This window comes from Bombina bombina, chromosome 8 (assembly GCF_027579735.1).
Source record: "Bombina bombina isolate aBomBom1 chromosome 8, aBomBom1.pri, whole genome shotgun sequence".
In the NCBI taxonomy this organism is placed as follows: domain Eukaryota; kingdom Metazoa; phylum Chordata; class Amphibia; order Anura; family Bombinatoridae; genus Bombina; species Bombina bombina.
The window spans coordinates 51,096,575-51,112,172 of NC_069506.1; the positions used below are offsets into that span (position 1 = coordinate 51,096,575).

The following is a 15,598-nucleotide window of genomic DNA, read 5'->3' on the forward strand; positions in this document are numbered from 1 at the left end:
ACTGTTAATTTCTTTCTAAATACAGCGATAGTCCACAGCTTCATTCATTACTTGTGGGAATACAGAACTTGACCACCAGGAGCAGGCAAAGGCTTAAATACCTCCCCCACTTCCTCCATCCCCCAGTCATTCTGTGCCTTTCGTCACAGATGGTTGGCAGAGAAGTGTCAGAAGATTCGGAGTAGTTACTTATGGAGGGTAGTACTCTTCGAGATGGAACTGGAGTTTTAAGTAGTCTTGTCAGCCTCTCAGTGACAGCATTGATGAAGGTTAGAGTCTGGAGATGCAGGGAGAGTCTTTCTGCGAATCCATCCAGACTCATATTAATAACTCCTTAAGCAATCTGCATTGACTAGTTTCGCTGCCTGCTTCTTCACTCAAGTCCATGTCAGAGGCGCTGCTACAATCTGTCAAACTTGAAGGACCGTATCACTGTTCCACGGCATAGATTCCGGTAAGATTGTTTCATTACTTTATACACTTGTCAATAATAGAAGACAGGGTCTCAGTGGGACTCCTTTATGTTTATGGAATCATAGGGTTAATATCTCCTGAGGGGGATTAATGAACAGTGGGACTTTTTATTTAATCGTATATTGTTATGTCATTTAACTGCTTATGTGTAAGAACGTCTGGGCTACTAGGCTGATACGGAACATACAGGTTATTTCTTTGGAGAGCTGCACAGTTTCTTTTTATTAAGATGGCACGCTTTTTCCTTAGCGGGGCTAGGTCCTGCATGAGCACCATGTGACTGGGAGTGGTCATTTTGTTTTTTTTTCCCATCTTCCGATTCATGACCGGGTGTCTGCGGAGAGGAGCATCTTCTCTATCTGTCTGGGTCATAGGAGGTGGTGAGTGCCCCAGCCATTGGGGGTATAAGGTGCCAGTTGTTTTTTCATTTCTATAAATTGATATAGAGAAGCTATAGAGAATTCTGATATAGAGGATTCCTCCGATACAGATTTTGATACCTAGGTATAATGTGAGGAGGCCTGGGTAAACCAGCCCTCTTAATTATGTTCCTTATGCCGCAATAAGGTGTTCTCAGCAACCAATGTTGAAATGTTAGAGACCACTGAGCCATCTGCCTCTGAGGATTCTTCGTCCAGTGAGGTGTGTTCCCTAAATTCTGTTCCTACATATGCAGTTGTCCCCGGTTCTGACCCTCCTTCGCCTGTAAGGGGTTTGTTTACACCAGAGGTTCCTACGCAGTTCCGCATGGCCATCTCTACGCCCTAAGCTATGTTACCTATTGCTGATACGCGTAAGCGAAGGGGTAATCCAGGCTCTTCTGCCCATGGACACTCGTGTACATTAGTGGTTGTGTCTGATCAGTCCTCTGGGGATGCGGTTCCCTCTAATGCTTCCAAGGAAGATCCTCCTGGGTCGAGTCTGCTGGCTTGAGTCCTCCAACTGCAGAGGGCTTAGCTTTTAGATTTAGATTGGCGTGCCTGCGTTTACTCCTGAGAGAGGTTTTGGCAATGTTAGAGGTGCCTAGTACTGATCCATCAGTTGCATCTCAGTCCTCTAAATCTGATAACGATCTTAACTAGACGTGGGAAGGAGGGGATCCTATTCCTTGTCGTCTTGTGTTACCTTTTTTGTTTATTTAGAATCCCAGTTCCGAGCTCTATGGGGGATTGTGTCGTATTACAGGCCGGACCTGTTTTTTGTCTCCTTTTCAGGGCGATTGCCTGTATTTCTTTGCTTTCCTATTTTGTTTTGGATAGTTGTTTGTTTTTTAGTGCTCTGGGTTGTTATAGATAGTTGTTTGTTTTTTAGTGCTCTGGGTTGTTATAGAAACTCTTCTTAGAAGGATTTTTGGTACTATCGACTTTGATGTTTGAGAATGTTGGAGTTTTCCAATGGAAGTTTCTAGTTTTGGTCTGGGTGATGTTCCCTCGATTTCTAGAATTAAAGTTAAGCCTCGGAGCTTATTTCCGTGTTGTTCTTCTCAGTTTCCTAGCGCTGCTGGGAATTAAGAATGTACCTTTTCTTTATGTTTTTTATGTCAGACGTGCTGTACCCTTGATGATAGGCAGGACCCGTTTTGTGTAATAGTCAAGTCTGTTCTTTCCTTCTACTACAGAGAAGGAGCTCTTATGGTCCAGACAGAGCAGGTCCGTCTATACCAGAGGACAGGCAGGACCTGTCTTAGGTTCTTTTGGAAGGGCGCGGGATGCTGGATCATAGGGGTCCTGGAGGACGGAGTTAAGCCTTTCCTTCCAGCCTTCTGGACTAGGTGACCTTTGGTGTCTTGTCCCGGTACCCTTCAGAGTGTCTTTCACTCACTGTTGATGTGGTCCAACAAGGGAGGGGTTTTGCCCGTCCTTTCTGGGTCCGATGTTTTAGGCAGAGCTTATTGGATCTCTTTGGTCAGTGGTCCTTTCTACCGGGATTTAGGCTGAAGATATCTTCTGGCTTGGAGCAGTCCAGTGTAGCCTGGTTATCTCTGTGTCTTGCAACTCGAAGGTTGAGGGTTCGAATCCAGCTGCTGTTGCTGGATACCCATTTATTACTTCCTTTTTTAAGCAGGTCCGGGTCCTAGGGACCTTTTTTTTTTTTCTTCTGGAATCTCATTGGATCCTAAGTTTCTTGGGATCTGAGGTTTAATGTGACAGTAACCTATTTCTAGGTGTTGCGGTGGCTCCCGAGTCTTGTTGGTTCTGGTTTTTCCAGCACCTTTGAACTTGCAAAGTTAGTATACTTCATCGGGTTCTGCCCTCTAATTCACCTTCAGGCCTTCATTGGCAAGGTGGGGGGGTGATGGATTAAGCACAGGACGCGTCTTCGACATAGCATTGGGGTTTTGGTTTCTGTCTGAGCAGTCTTTTCCTTTGGACACTGCTTGGGGATTCATTCTCCAGTGTTCGGCTCTGAGGTCTCTTCCCCGTCAGCAGGGTGAGAGTGGGGCCGAGAATTTTCCTTCCAATTATCTTGGGGGTTTCTCTTTCCAGTCGAGTTTTGCACTGAAGTCTGGTTTACTAGCTTCATTCCAGTTGGGACCACTTAGTGAATGAATTATTTGTGACTGAGTCCCTCCTGTGTAGACAGGAGGGTCTCGATTTGGTGGTTGGAGGCCCACCACAGCTCTTGGTGGCACTTCATTCTCTGAGTGTGCTCTTCGGTGCAGATGTTTCTTACAATTGTCCGTTTTGTTCTGTCTCCCCAGGGGTTATCGACTGTGGATCTGAGGAAAGCAGATCAAGGTTTCATCTGAGGTCCACTGGCCTTCGTGGCCTTAAAGATTGGTTTTCCGGTTTAGCAAGCTGTAGACTTGGAGTTTTGACAGGTTTCTTAATTTCTGAGGTCTTTTGTAACCTTCTTATTTTCGGCCATGTCGCTCTTTTTCGAGGATGGCTCAATTCTCTCTGAAGTGGGCATCTGATGAGACTGTTGCCACTTTTTATGCTCGGGAGTGCGTCTGCAAGGTTAGAGGCTTCACTATCTGAGAGTTCCCTTGTGGTGGGGACCTACAGGGTTAAGGTCCTTTACGCCTTCCGGGTGAGGGTTCGCTGGGACCTAGTCGAGAGGTTTTCCTTTCTGGAGGTTTTCAGCTATAGTAACCTGCTGTAGCTACTTGCACCTTGAATGTGTGCTCGCAAGCTGTTTTTATCGCTTTTCCCTTCAGTTTGTTCTGGTTCCTCATTTCCTATCTAAGCCTGGAGGTCTCTCTTCTGGTGTTGGGAGGAACTAGCTTGTCTGGACTTTTTTCTGGTTTCTAGAGTATCTTCTTACCCTCTAAAATTAGCTGGTGAAGGCTTTGTCTGAGGGGCTGTCTGCCAAAATAATCTGGGATGGCCTAGCTGCCTGGCAAGCGGAAAGTTGCAGATGGACCCAGTTATGGTTCCTTTCTCTGGTATGTTTTCACAGGTAGTTTTTCCTATATGTTGGTACTTGGTTCAGAAATCTTGAGCTTCCAAGTGTTAAATTATGTTGTTAGGGCACTGCCTGCGGCAGGGTTGGCAGGTCTATTTCCTGCTCCTTTGGGGTTGGATTTGTCCTTCTGGAGTGGTTTTCCTTTGTACCTGTGCAGGAGGTGGTTTTTGAATCTTATTGAAGGGCCTATTTCGTCTGTTGTGATGTTTCCATGTGTTATAGTTCAGGTGTTGCAACTATTACAATATGTTTTCCTTCTTGGGTTCTCCCGTCTAATAGGGCTATCCATTGTCCAAATGGGATGAGGTTCTCCTCTTTTTTGGGGAATCTTACCTTGAAGTTTCTGTCAGACTTAATCAGAACGGTATGTTTTTTCTTTTAGGTCTGGGGAGTGCAAAGTCTTGGAAATTGATTAACTTCCTCCTTGTTGATGGAGGTGTGTGTTTAGCTGGCTTTAGGACAGCGGGACACGAGCCTCCTCAGAGGTCAATGACTCAGGTGAGTGTGGTGACATCTTTGGGGGTCTCTGACATGAGTTCCTATGGTTCTGATTGTTGGATGGCTACTTGGTCCTCCCGACATCCTACATTCTTTTTCTTTAAGTTTGGCTTCTATGGAAGCCTTCGGGAGTTGTTTTTTTGCAGGCTGTGGTGCCCTCAGATTGGGCTGCCTCTTATTTGTCCCTCCCGTTAGCATTCAGTGTCCTCTGTAGCTTGGGTATAATTTTCCCACAAGTAATGAATTCAGCTGTAGACTTTCCCTGTATTTAGAAGGAAAACATAAATTATGACTTACCAGATCATTTTCTTTCCTTCGATACAGGGAAAGTCCACAGCTCCCGCCCATGCTCTCCGGGGGGCGGCCCTTAATTTAAATTGTTTTTCTTCTGGCACCTTTTTCACCCTGATATTTCTCCTACTGTTCCTTGTTCCCTCGGCAGAATGACTGGGGGATGGAGGAAGTGGGGGAGGTACTTAAGCCTTTGGCTGGGGTGTCTTTGCCTCCTTCTGGTGACCAGGTTCTGTATACCCACAAGTAATGAATGCAGCTGTAGACTGTCCGTGTATCGAAGGTAAGAAAATTATCTGGTAAGTCATAATTTATGTTTTTGGGGGGTTTTAGGTTGTTTTTTTCCCCCCACCCCCAAACTTTGGGGTTTTCAGTGAATATATTTACACACCATGTGCAGTGATAATAAAAATGATTTAAAAAGCTTTATAAGGATCACCTTTGTTCAGAAATAGCAGACATGTATTGGCTTGTTGGTTAGGGTAATTTGAAGGCCGCTAATTTTAGCTGCACACCTCACTTTTGAATGGGGATGTTTAAATATGTTCAGGCACAGGGTTAATGGTCTATTTGTTATAGAATAATTGCCCAAATAAACTTTAAAAGTAGAAACCCAAGGTATGATCAAGGCCCATTATGATATATTTTATGCCACCAGCTAGCAGTTAGATACATGCCAAATGTAATAATTAAAAAAAAAAAAGACTTTTTCACATGTGTAATGATAACACAAATTTTCCTAAGACATGGAGAGTCCACAATGTCATTCCAATTACTAGTGGGATATTAACTTCTGGCCAGCAGGAGGAGGCAAAGAGCACCACAGCAAAGCTGTTAAGTGTCACTCCCCTTATTCATAATCCCCAGTCATTCTCTTTGCCTCTGTCAATGGAAGAGGTGAAGTTTGGTGTCTGAAGATATGAATTCCTTTTCTCTTGCAAGGTGTATCCAGTCCACGGATTCATCCTTTACTTGTGGGATATTCTCATTCCCTACAGGAAGTGGCAAAGAGAGCACACAGCAGAGCTGTCCATATAGCTCCCCCTCTAGCTCCACCCCCCAGTCATTCTCTTTGCCGGCTCTAAGCACTAGGGTCTCTCTACGGGAGGGTAAAGTGAATGTGGTGTTAGAATTGTAGTTTTATATCTTCAATCAAGAGTTTGTTATTTTTAAATGGTACCGGTTTGTACTATTTACTCTCTAGCAGAAAAGTGATGAAGAATTCTGCTGAGAGGAAAATGATTTTAGCATGTTGTAACTAAAATCCACTGCTGTTTCCACACAGGACTGAGGAGTACCAGAAAACTTCAGTTGGGGGGAACAGTTTGCAGGCTTGACTGCAATGAGGTATGTTCAGTCATTTATTTCTAGACAAGACTGAGATAATGCTAGAAGACTGACAAGATCCCCATGTGGGGAGGGTAAGCTATGTTCTGAGACTTAGTATAGAATTGAATGCTTACATAACAGGGCTAAATAGGCTGGTTGACACTAATGCAGGGCAATCGATTATTTTAAGAAATACTCGTTGGAGACACTTTTTAAGCACTTGGAGTGTTTTTCTGGGGTTATTTTCCACATGGCATAAATTTAGTCACTTAGAAGTGATTTTTGTAGGCCTCACAACTCCGGAGTGGAGTGGGAGGGGCCTAATTTTGCGCCTCAGATGCGCAGTTAGAATTGAAAGACAGTTTCATGCTGCTTCACATGGAGGGTCCAGCTGCTGATTGAGGGCCTAAAAGAAGCATTATTCCCCCAAAACTGATCCCTAAGGGCAGGTAGGGCCACAGCAGTAAGCTGTGGCAAGATACTGTAGTTAATTAACCGGTTGTTGGCTTTAGGCTGCTCCGGTTTGGGCATTAAGGGGTTAATCGTTCTGAAACTTGTGGTGCAATCATAATAAAGCCTTAGGTACATACTGTGAAAATTTCAAAAGGATTGGTGCATTTTTCACTGTTTTGTAAAATTGTGTGCTCTTTTTATTCCTTAAAGGCACAGTAACGTTTTTTCAAATTGTGTTTTTTATTTGATTAAAGTGTTTTCCAAGCCTGCTTGTGTATGCTACTAGTCTGTTAAACATGTCTGACACTAAGGAAAATCCTTGTTCAATGTGTTTAGAAGCCATGGTGGTCTACCTCTCCCCATGTGTCACAACCAGTTACGCCCGCTCAAGCGATGCCTAGTACCTCTAGTGCGTCTGCCCCTATTACATTGCAACAACTAGCGACAGTCATGGATAATTCCCTTGCGGCCTTTCTATCCAAACTGCTAGTTTTTCTTGCTCTGTTTTAAGAACAGATTATGAGCAGTCTGAAGCTTTGGTAGCCTTATCTGATGTACCCTCACAACACTCTGAAGTGGGGGTGAGGGATTTGATGTCTGAGGGAGAAATTTCCGACTCAGGAAAGGTTTCTCATCAGGCAGAGTCAGATTCATTAGCGTTTAAATTTAAATTGGAACACCTCCGCGTATTGCTCAGGGAGTTATTAGCCACTCTGGATGATTGTGACCCTATGCTGGTCCCAGAGAAATTGTGTAAAATGGACAAGTACCTAGAGGTCCCTGTATACACTGATGCGTTTCTGATCCCTAAAAGGGTTGCGGACATTGTTACTAGGGAGTGGGATAGACCAGGTGTCCCTTTTGTTCCCCCCCCCCTATTTTTAAGAAAATGTTCCCCATAACTGACCCCAAGTGGGACTCGTGGCAGACGGTCCCTAAGGTAGAGGGGGCTGTTTCTTCACTTGCTAAGCGCACAACCATACCAATTGAAGACAGTTGTGCTTTTAAAGATCCTATGGATAAAAAGTTAGAAGGTTTACTTAAGAAAATATTTGTTCAACAAGGTTTCCTTCTCCAACCTATTGCCTGCATTATTCCTGTAACTACTGCAGCGGCTTTCTGGTTTGAGGCGCTGGAGGAGTCGCTCCAGACGGAGACCTCATATGACGAAATTATTGATAGAATTAAGGCTCTAAAGCTGGCTTATTCTTTTATCACAGATGCCGCTTTGCAATTAGCTAAGTTAGCGGCAAAAAATTCAGGTTTTGCCATTATGGCGCGCAGAGCGCTTTGGCTCAAGTCATGGTCGGCCGATGTGTCGTCAAAATCCAAATGATTAAATATCCCTTTCAAAGGAAAGACCCTTTTCGGGCCAGAATTGAAAGAGATTATTTCAGAAATCACCGGGGGAAAGGGCCATGCTCTCCCTCAGGACAAGCCCTTTAAGGCTTAAAACAAAGCTAATTTTCGTTCCTTTCGTAACTTCAGGAGCGGTCCCGCTTCAGCCTCTACAGCTGCAAAGCAAGAGGGTAACGCTTCACAGCCCAAGGCAACCTGGAAGCCTTACCAGGGCTGGAACAAGGGTAAACAGGCCAAAAGCCTGCAGCTGCTACCAAGACAGCATGAAGGGGTAGCCCCCGATCCGGGACCGGATCTAGTATGGGGCAGACTCTCTCTCTTCGCTCAGCCAAGAGATGTTCACGATCCCTGGACATTAGAGATTGTTACCCAGGGATATCTTCTAGAATTCAATGACTCCCCTCCAAGGGGAAGGTTCCACATTTCTCGTCTGTCTACAGACCAGACAAAGAAAGAGGCGTTCTTACGCTGTGTAGAAGATCTACATACGATGGCAGTGATATACCCAGTTCCAATTGCAGAACAAGGTCTGGGTTTTTACTCAAACCTGTTTGTGGTTCCCAAAAAAGAAGGAACTTTCAGACCAATCCTGGATCTAAAAATTCTAAACAGATTCCTCAGAGTCCCATCATTCAAGATGGAGACCATTCAGACAATCTTACCTATGGTCCAGGAAGGTCAATATATGACTACCGTGGATCTAAAGGATGCGTACCTGCATATCCCTATCCACAAAGATCATCATCAGTTCCTCAGGTTCGCTTTCCTAGACAAGCATTACCAGTTCGTGGCTCTTCCATTCGGTTTAGCCACTGCTCCCAGAATTTTCACAAAGGTGCTAGGGTCCCTTCTGGCGGTTCTAAGACCGCGGGGCATAGCAGTGGCGCCTTATTTGGACGACATCTTAATTCAGGCGCCGTCTTTTCACAGTGCCAAGGCTCACACAGAGATTGTATTGGCCTTTCTGAGGTCTCACGGGTGGAAGGTGAACATCAAAAAGAGTTCTCTGTCCCCACTCACAAGGGTTCCCTTCCTAGGAACACTAATAGATTCAGTAGAAATGAAAATATTTCTGACGGAGGTCAGAAAGTTGAAACTTTTAACTACTTGCCGAGTTCTTCATTCCATTCCTCGGCCATCTGTAGCTCAGTGCATGGAGGCAATCGGATTAATGGTAGCGGCAATGGACATAGTCCCTTTCGCTCGGATACATCTCAGACCACTGCAACTATGCATGCTCAATCGGTGGAATGGGGATTATGCAGATTTGTCTCCTCAAATACAGTTGGACCAGGAAACCAGAGTTTCTCTTCTCTGGTGGTTGTCTCAGGATCACCTGTCTCAGGGAATATGTTTCCGCAGACCAGAGTGGACCATTGTAACGACCGACGCCATTCTGTTAGGCTGGGGTGCAGTCTGGGACTCCCTGAAATCTCAAGGCTTATGGTCTCGGGAAGAATCTCTTCTCCCGATAAACATTCTGGAACTGAGGGCGATATTCAACGCGCTTCAGGCATAGCCTCAACTAGCTGCGGCCAAATTCATCAGATTTCAGTCGGACAACATCACGACTGTAGCTTATATCAATCATCAGGGGGGAACAAAGAGTTCCCTAACGATGAAGGAAGTAACCAAAATAATCAGGTGGGCGGAGGACCACTCCTGCCATCTCTCAGCAATTCACATCCCAGGAGTAGACAACTGGGAGGCGGATTTTCTAAGTCGTCAGACTTTTCACCCGGGGGAGTGGGAACTCCACCCGGAGGTGTTTGCCCAGCTGACTCAGCTATGGGGCACTCCAGAGTTGGATCTGATGGCGTCCCGTCAGAACACCAAGCTTCCTCTCTACGGATCCAGGCCCCGGGACCCCAAGGCGGCATTGATAGATGCTCTAGCAGCGCCTTGGTCCTTCAATCTGGCTTATGTTTTCCCACCGTTTCCTCTTCTCCCTCGTCTGATTGCCAGAATCAAGCAGGAGAAGGCTTCAGTGATTTTGATTGCGCCTGCGTGGCCACGCAGGACTTGGTATGCAGACCTAGTGGACATGTCATCTGTCCCACCATGGACACTGCCATTGAGGCAGGACCTTCTAATACAGGGTCCGTTCAAGCATCCAAATCTAGTTTCTCTACGTCTGACTGCTTGGAGATTGAACGCTTAATTCTATCAAAGCGTGGTTTCTCTGAGTCGGTTATAGATACTCTGATTCAGGCTAGAAATCCTGTCACCAGGAAAATCTACCATAAGATATGGCGGAAATATCTTTGTTGGTGTGAATCCAAGGGTTACTCATGGAGTAAGATTAGGATTCCCAGGATATTGTCTTTTCTCCAAGAAGGATTGGAGAAAGGTTTGTCGGCTAGTTCTTTAAAGGGACAGATATCTGCTCTGTCTATCCTTTTACACAAGCGTCTGGCAGAGGTACCAGACGTTCAAGCGTTTGCACAGGCTTTAGTCAGAATCAAGCCTGTCTATAAACCTGTGGCTCCGCCATGGAGTCTAAATCTAGTTCTTTCAGTTCTTCAAGGGGTTCCGTTTGAACCTTTACATTCCATAGATATTAAGTTGTTATCTTGGAAAGTTTCGTTTTTGGTAGCTATCTCTTTGGCCCGAAGAGTCTCAGAATTATCTGCTTTACAGTGTGATTCACCTTACCTGGTGTTCCATGCAGATAAGGTAGTTTTGCATACTAAACCTGGTTTTCTTCCTAAAGTGGTTTCTAACAAGAATATTAACTAGGAAATTGTTGTTCCTTCTCTGTGTCCCAATCCTTCTTCGAAGAAGGAACGTCTGTTGCACAATCTTGATGTAGTTCGTGCTCTAAAGTTCTATTTGCAAGCAACTAAGGATTTCAGACAAACATCTTCCTTGTTTGTTATCTATTCTGGTAAGAGGAGAGGTCAGAAAGCGACTGCTACCTCTTTCCTTTTGGCTGAAAAGCATCATCCGTTTGGCCTATGAGACTGCTGGCCAGCAGCCTCCTGAAAGAATTACTGCTCATTCTACCAGAGCAGTGGCTTCCACTTGGGCTTTCAAGAATGAGGCTTCTGTTGAACAGATTTGTAAGGCAGCAATTTGGTCTTCACTGCATACTTTTGCCAAATTTTACAAATTTGATACTTTTGCTTCTTCGGAGGCTATTTTTGGGAGAAAGGTTTTGCAAGCAGTGGTGCCTTCCGTTTAAGGTACCTGTGTTGTTCACTCCCTTCATCCGTGTCCTAAAGCTTTGGTATTGGTATCCAACAAGTAAAGGATGAATCCGTGGACTGGATACACCTTGCAAGAGAAAACAGAATTTGTGCTTACCTGATAAATTACTTTCTCTTGCGGTGTATCCAGTCCACGGCCCGCCCTGGCAATTAAGTCAGGTAAAAAAATTTTTTGTTTAAACTACAGTCACCACTGCACCCTATGGTTTCTCCTTTTTCTTCATAACCTTTGGGCGAATGACTGGGGGGTGGAGCTAGAGGGGGAGCTATATGGACAGCTCTGCTGTGTGCTCTCTTTGCCACTTCCTGTAGGGAATGAGAATATCCCACAAGTAAAGGATGAATCCGTGGACTAGATACACCGCAAGAGAAAGTAATTTATCAGGTAAGCATAAATTCTGTTTTTTTGGGTACTTTTCCCTGCAAGCAAGGATTTGGGTTTAGCTGCGTCCACGTCAATCTCTTCAGTAGAGTAGTGGTGGCTTTTAAGCAGTTAGAAAATTGTGAGGTAGTCCTTACTTGGTTTTCTAACACGTTTGCTGCCCTTGGTATAGAAAGCCAAAATTGGTTACTCTGTTCTTTCTTTTCCTATCGGTCTCTGTAAGGAGTATGTGTCCTTTCACGCCTTGTGAGCTGTCTACCTGCCAGACAGCTGGATTTGCAGGTAAGTGCTTTTGTCTTCTAGGTCTTGGAGACTTGCATTTTAAAGGATTTCTCTGCATTACTTGTTTGAGACATGTTAAATCCTTAGTAAAGGGTTTTATTTAGGCAGCGTGCAGGCACATGAAATGTATGTGAGATACCTTAGGTTTAATCTCCTTTATGGACATGAAGGAGTTAACTCATTAATCTGTGGCTCATTTATTTATTCAATTCTCTACTACTAAGAAATATGGGTGTTATGGGGAGCAAATGTGACGGTATCTTGTGTTTCACTTTGTCAGCAAAAGTGACAGTAAGAACGGCAGATTCAGGACTGTATGTGTTAGTTCACGGCCGCTTTCACTTTGTTGCGCAGTTTCTATTTCAGCCGGTCACATGACTCTCTCTCTTCCACTCTTAGAACGGAGCAGCGTCGGCTGTGCTAGTCGAATCTAGTTAGGTTTATATTCTGATAAGCTGTTCTGTACTCCGGAGGAGCAGTTTGGGCACCTCAGTCTGCTGAGGTGTAGAGGTCCTTTATTTGGGGTACATTTTTGAGCGCTAATTCGCTCTGAGTAAATTTAAATTGTCAGTACCAATTTTACATTTCTGTGGGAACCTTTTCAGCTAGAACATGGAGCAGGAGTCTGTTCCTATGGACAAATGTTTATTGTGTCTTGAGGCCTAAATTGTTTTACCTATTGTAGATTCTGCTAACTTTTTAGTTACTGTTTCCTCACTAATATTACCTTTATCTTAGGAAATCAGGATGCTGCTTGATGAAATTATTTCTTTTATTAGACAGAAAATAAGTATTTACATAGAAACAAGTTACTAACTAATGCAAGGAAAGGAAAGGTGGAAAGGGGGAGAGAGATGGAAGGGAAGAGGTGAGTGAGGAGAGATCTTAGCCTACATACAATGGCAACTAACTTTTATATAGTCATTCATTCTCTCACACAGCCCAGCCCACACTCAGCTGTAAATTCCTCAGTCAGAGACAAGATGACATCTTTAGATCAATGGAGATAGAATGTCACTTCCTTAGGCTATTGGTGGTTGGAACAGAGATAAAATCAGGGCCTTGTACACCATCTGTGCTGAAAGACCATCTGCGCTGAAATGCTAAATGTTGTAAAATTGCTTAGTGAATCCTGTCGTATCCTTTTAATCTGTTGTTTACATACAGTGGTTGATCAGATTTCCAACTGGTTTTCACCAAACTTGTCTTGTCACCTCTGAACTGGAAAAGCTGTTAACTGTAGGTCAGTCTGCATTTAACCCTTTGTATCCTTGATGTTGTTGAAAATGTCCCTTAGCATTTCAATATCCAATTGAATAGACCTAAAGGACGTCAAAGTAATTTTCGTTTTTTTCGTAACTTCAAAGGTCAAAAGACTTCCTCTTCCAAGCAGTCTTGGAACAAGGGGAAGCGATAAAAAAAAAAAACCTCAGCTGAGTCTAAGTCAGCATAAAGGGTCTGCCCCCAGTCTGGGATCGGATCAAGTGGGGGGCAGACTTTCCCTGTTTTTTCAAGTGTGGATATGAGAAGTCCCAGATCCTTGGACTGTGGACATAGCATCTCAGGGTTACAAAATAGAATTAAAATCTTGCCCTCTTATGGGCAGATTCCACCTCTCAAGATTATCTGCAGACCAGGTAAAAAGAGAGGCATTCTTGAACTGCGTTCAGGACCTTTTCTCCCTGGGAGTGATTGTTCCAGTTCCACTAAGGGAACAGGGTCTAGGATTTTATTCAAATTTGTTTTTGGTTCACAAAAAAGAGGGAACTATTTGGCCCATTTTAGACCTGAAGTGTCTCAACAGATTTCTCAGGGTATCATCCTTCAAAATGGAACCCATTCGTTCCATTCTTTCTTTGGTCCAAGAGGGTCAGTTCATGACGACCATAGACCTGAAGGACGCTTATCTTCATGCTCCCATCCACAGGGATCATCACAAATTCCTGAGATTCACTTTCCTAGACAAGCATTTTCAGTTTGTTGCTCTTCCGTCTGGCCTTGTCACAGCTCCCAGAATTTTTTCAAAGGTTATGGGGGCTCTTTTGGCAGTTATCAGGTCTCTGGGAATTGCAGTGGCGCCCTACCTAGACGACATATTGGTTCAGGCGCCATCTTTTCAACAAGCAAACTCTTATACAGAGATCTTGTTGTCTTTTCTACGTTCCCATGGATGGAAAGTGAATCTGGAGAAGAGTTCCCTTGTTCCAGCTACAAGGGTGGTTTCTTAGGGACCATCATAGATTCCCTATCTATTAAGATTTTTCTGACAGAGGTCAGAAAATCCAAAATTCTTTCCTCTTGCCTCTCTTTTCAGTCTACTCTTCGACCATCAGTAGCTCAATGTATGAAGGTAATTGGTCTGAGGGTCCCTTCCTTGGACATCAATTCCTTTTGCTCAATTCCATTTGAGAGCTCTGCAGTTATTGATGCTCAGACATTGTAACAGAGACCATTCAGATCTGTCTCAGAGAATAGATCTGGAAAAGTTGACAAGATACTCTCTCTTGTGTTGGCTTTCTCAGGACAATCTGTCTCAGAACACATGTTTCCGGGGACCATCCTGGGTGATTGTGACCACAGATGCCAGTCTGCTAGGCTGGGGAGCAGTCTGGGATTCATTAAAGGCGCAGGGCCTATGGACTCGGGAGGAGTCTGCTTTCCCCATAAACATCCTGGAGTTGAGAGCAATGCTCTGATAGCTTGGCCTCAATTGTCCTTAGCCTGGTTTATCAGGTTCCAATCGGACAACATGACCTCAGTGGCTTACATCAACCACCAGGGAGGAACTCAAGAGTTCCTTAGCCATGATGGAGGTGGCACGGATTATTCAGTGGGCGGAAGCTCACAATTGTTGTCTATCTGCCATCCACATTCCAGAAGTGGACAACTGCGAGGCAGATTTCCTGAGCAGACAGACATTTCATCCCGGGGAGTGGGCTCTCCATCCGGAGGTGTTCTCCAGGTTAACCTTTGGCGCTCTACAAATACCTGATAATAATAATAACCTTCAAGTGGGGGGTTCCGGAGTTGGATCTGATGGCGTCTTGTCAGAAAGCCAAGCTTCCAATGTACAGTTCAAGGTCAAGAGATCTACATGCCGCTCTGATAGATGCTCTTGCGGTTCCTTGTGTTTTCGGTCTAGCATACCTGTTTCCTCCGTTTGTGCTCCTTCCACGAGTCATTGCTCCTATCAAACAGGAGAGAGCGTCGGTAATTCTAATAGCTCCTGCATGACCTTGCAGGATCTGGTATGCAGACCTAGTGAGGATGTCATCTCTGCCACTTTGGAGGTTGCCTCTGAGGAAGGACCTTCTAGCTCAGGGTCCATTCCTTCCTCCAAATCTCATTTCTCTGAAGCTGACTGCTTGGAGATTGAACGCTTAGTTCTGGTTAAGCATGGGTTTTCTGAATTTACTTGTAAAATTTACCATAAGGTGTGGTGTAAATACCTTTATTGGTGTAAATCAAAGGGCTACTCTTGGAGTAGGGTCAGGATTCCTAGAATTTTGTCTTTTCTCCAGGAAGGTCTGGAGAAAGGGTTGTCAGTCAGTTCTCTAAAATTTCTACACAATCTCTATTCTTTTACATAAGCATCTGGCAGATGTGCCAGATGTTTAATCTTTTTGTCAGGCCCTGGTCAGAATCAGGCCTGTGTTTAAACCTGTTGCTCCTCCTTGGAGCCTTAAAATTGTTCTTAAAGTTTTACAACCGGCTCAGTTTGAGCCAATGCATTCCAAAAATATTAAGTTGTTCTCTTAAAAGGTTGTGGACTCTCCATGTCTTAGGAAAGAAAACAAAATGTATGCTTACCTGATAAATTTCTTTCTTTCCGGACATGGAGAGTCCACGACCCCACCCTTAATTAACACAGTTATTTTTTTACTAAACCTCAGGCACCTCTACACCTTTGTGT

At 44.3% G+C, this 15,598-nt stretch overlaps 1 protein-coding gene across 1 annotated transcript in view; it reads left to right on the forward strand.

The window, feature by feature from the left end:
- NADK (NAD kinase) overlaps positions 1-15,598 on the forward strand; it is a gene marked incomplete in the record, with an annotated part of 223,801 nt that overhangs the window by 172,581 nt on the left and 35,622 nt on the right.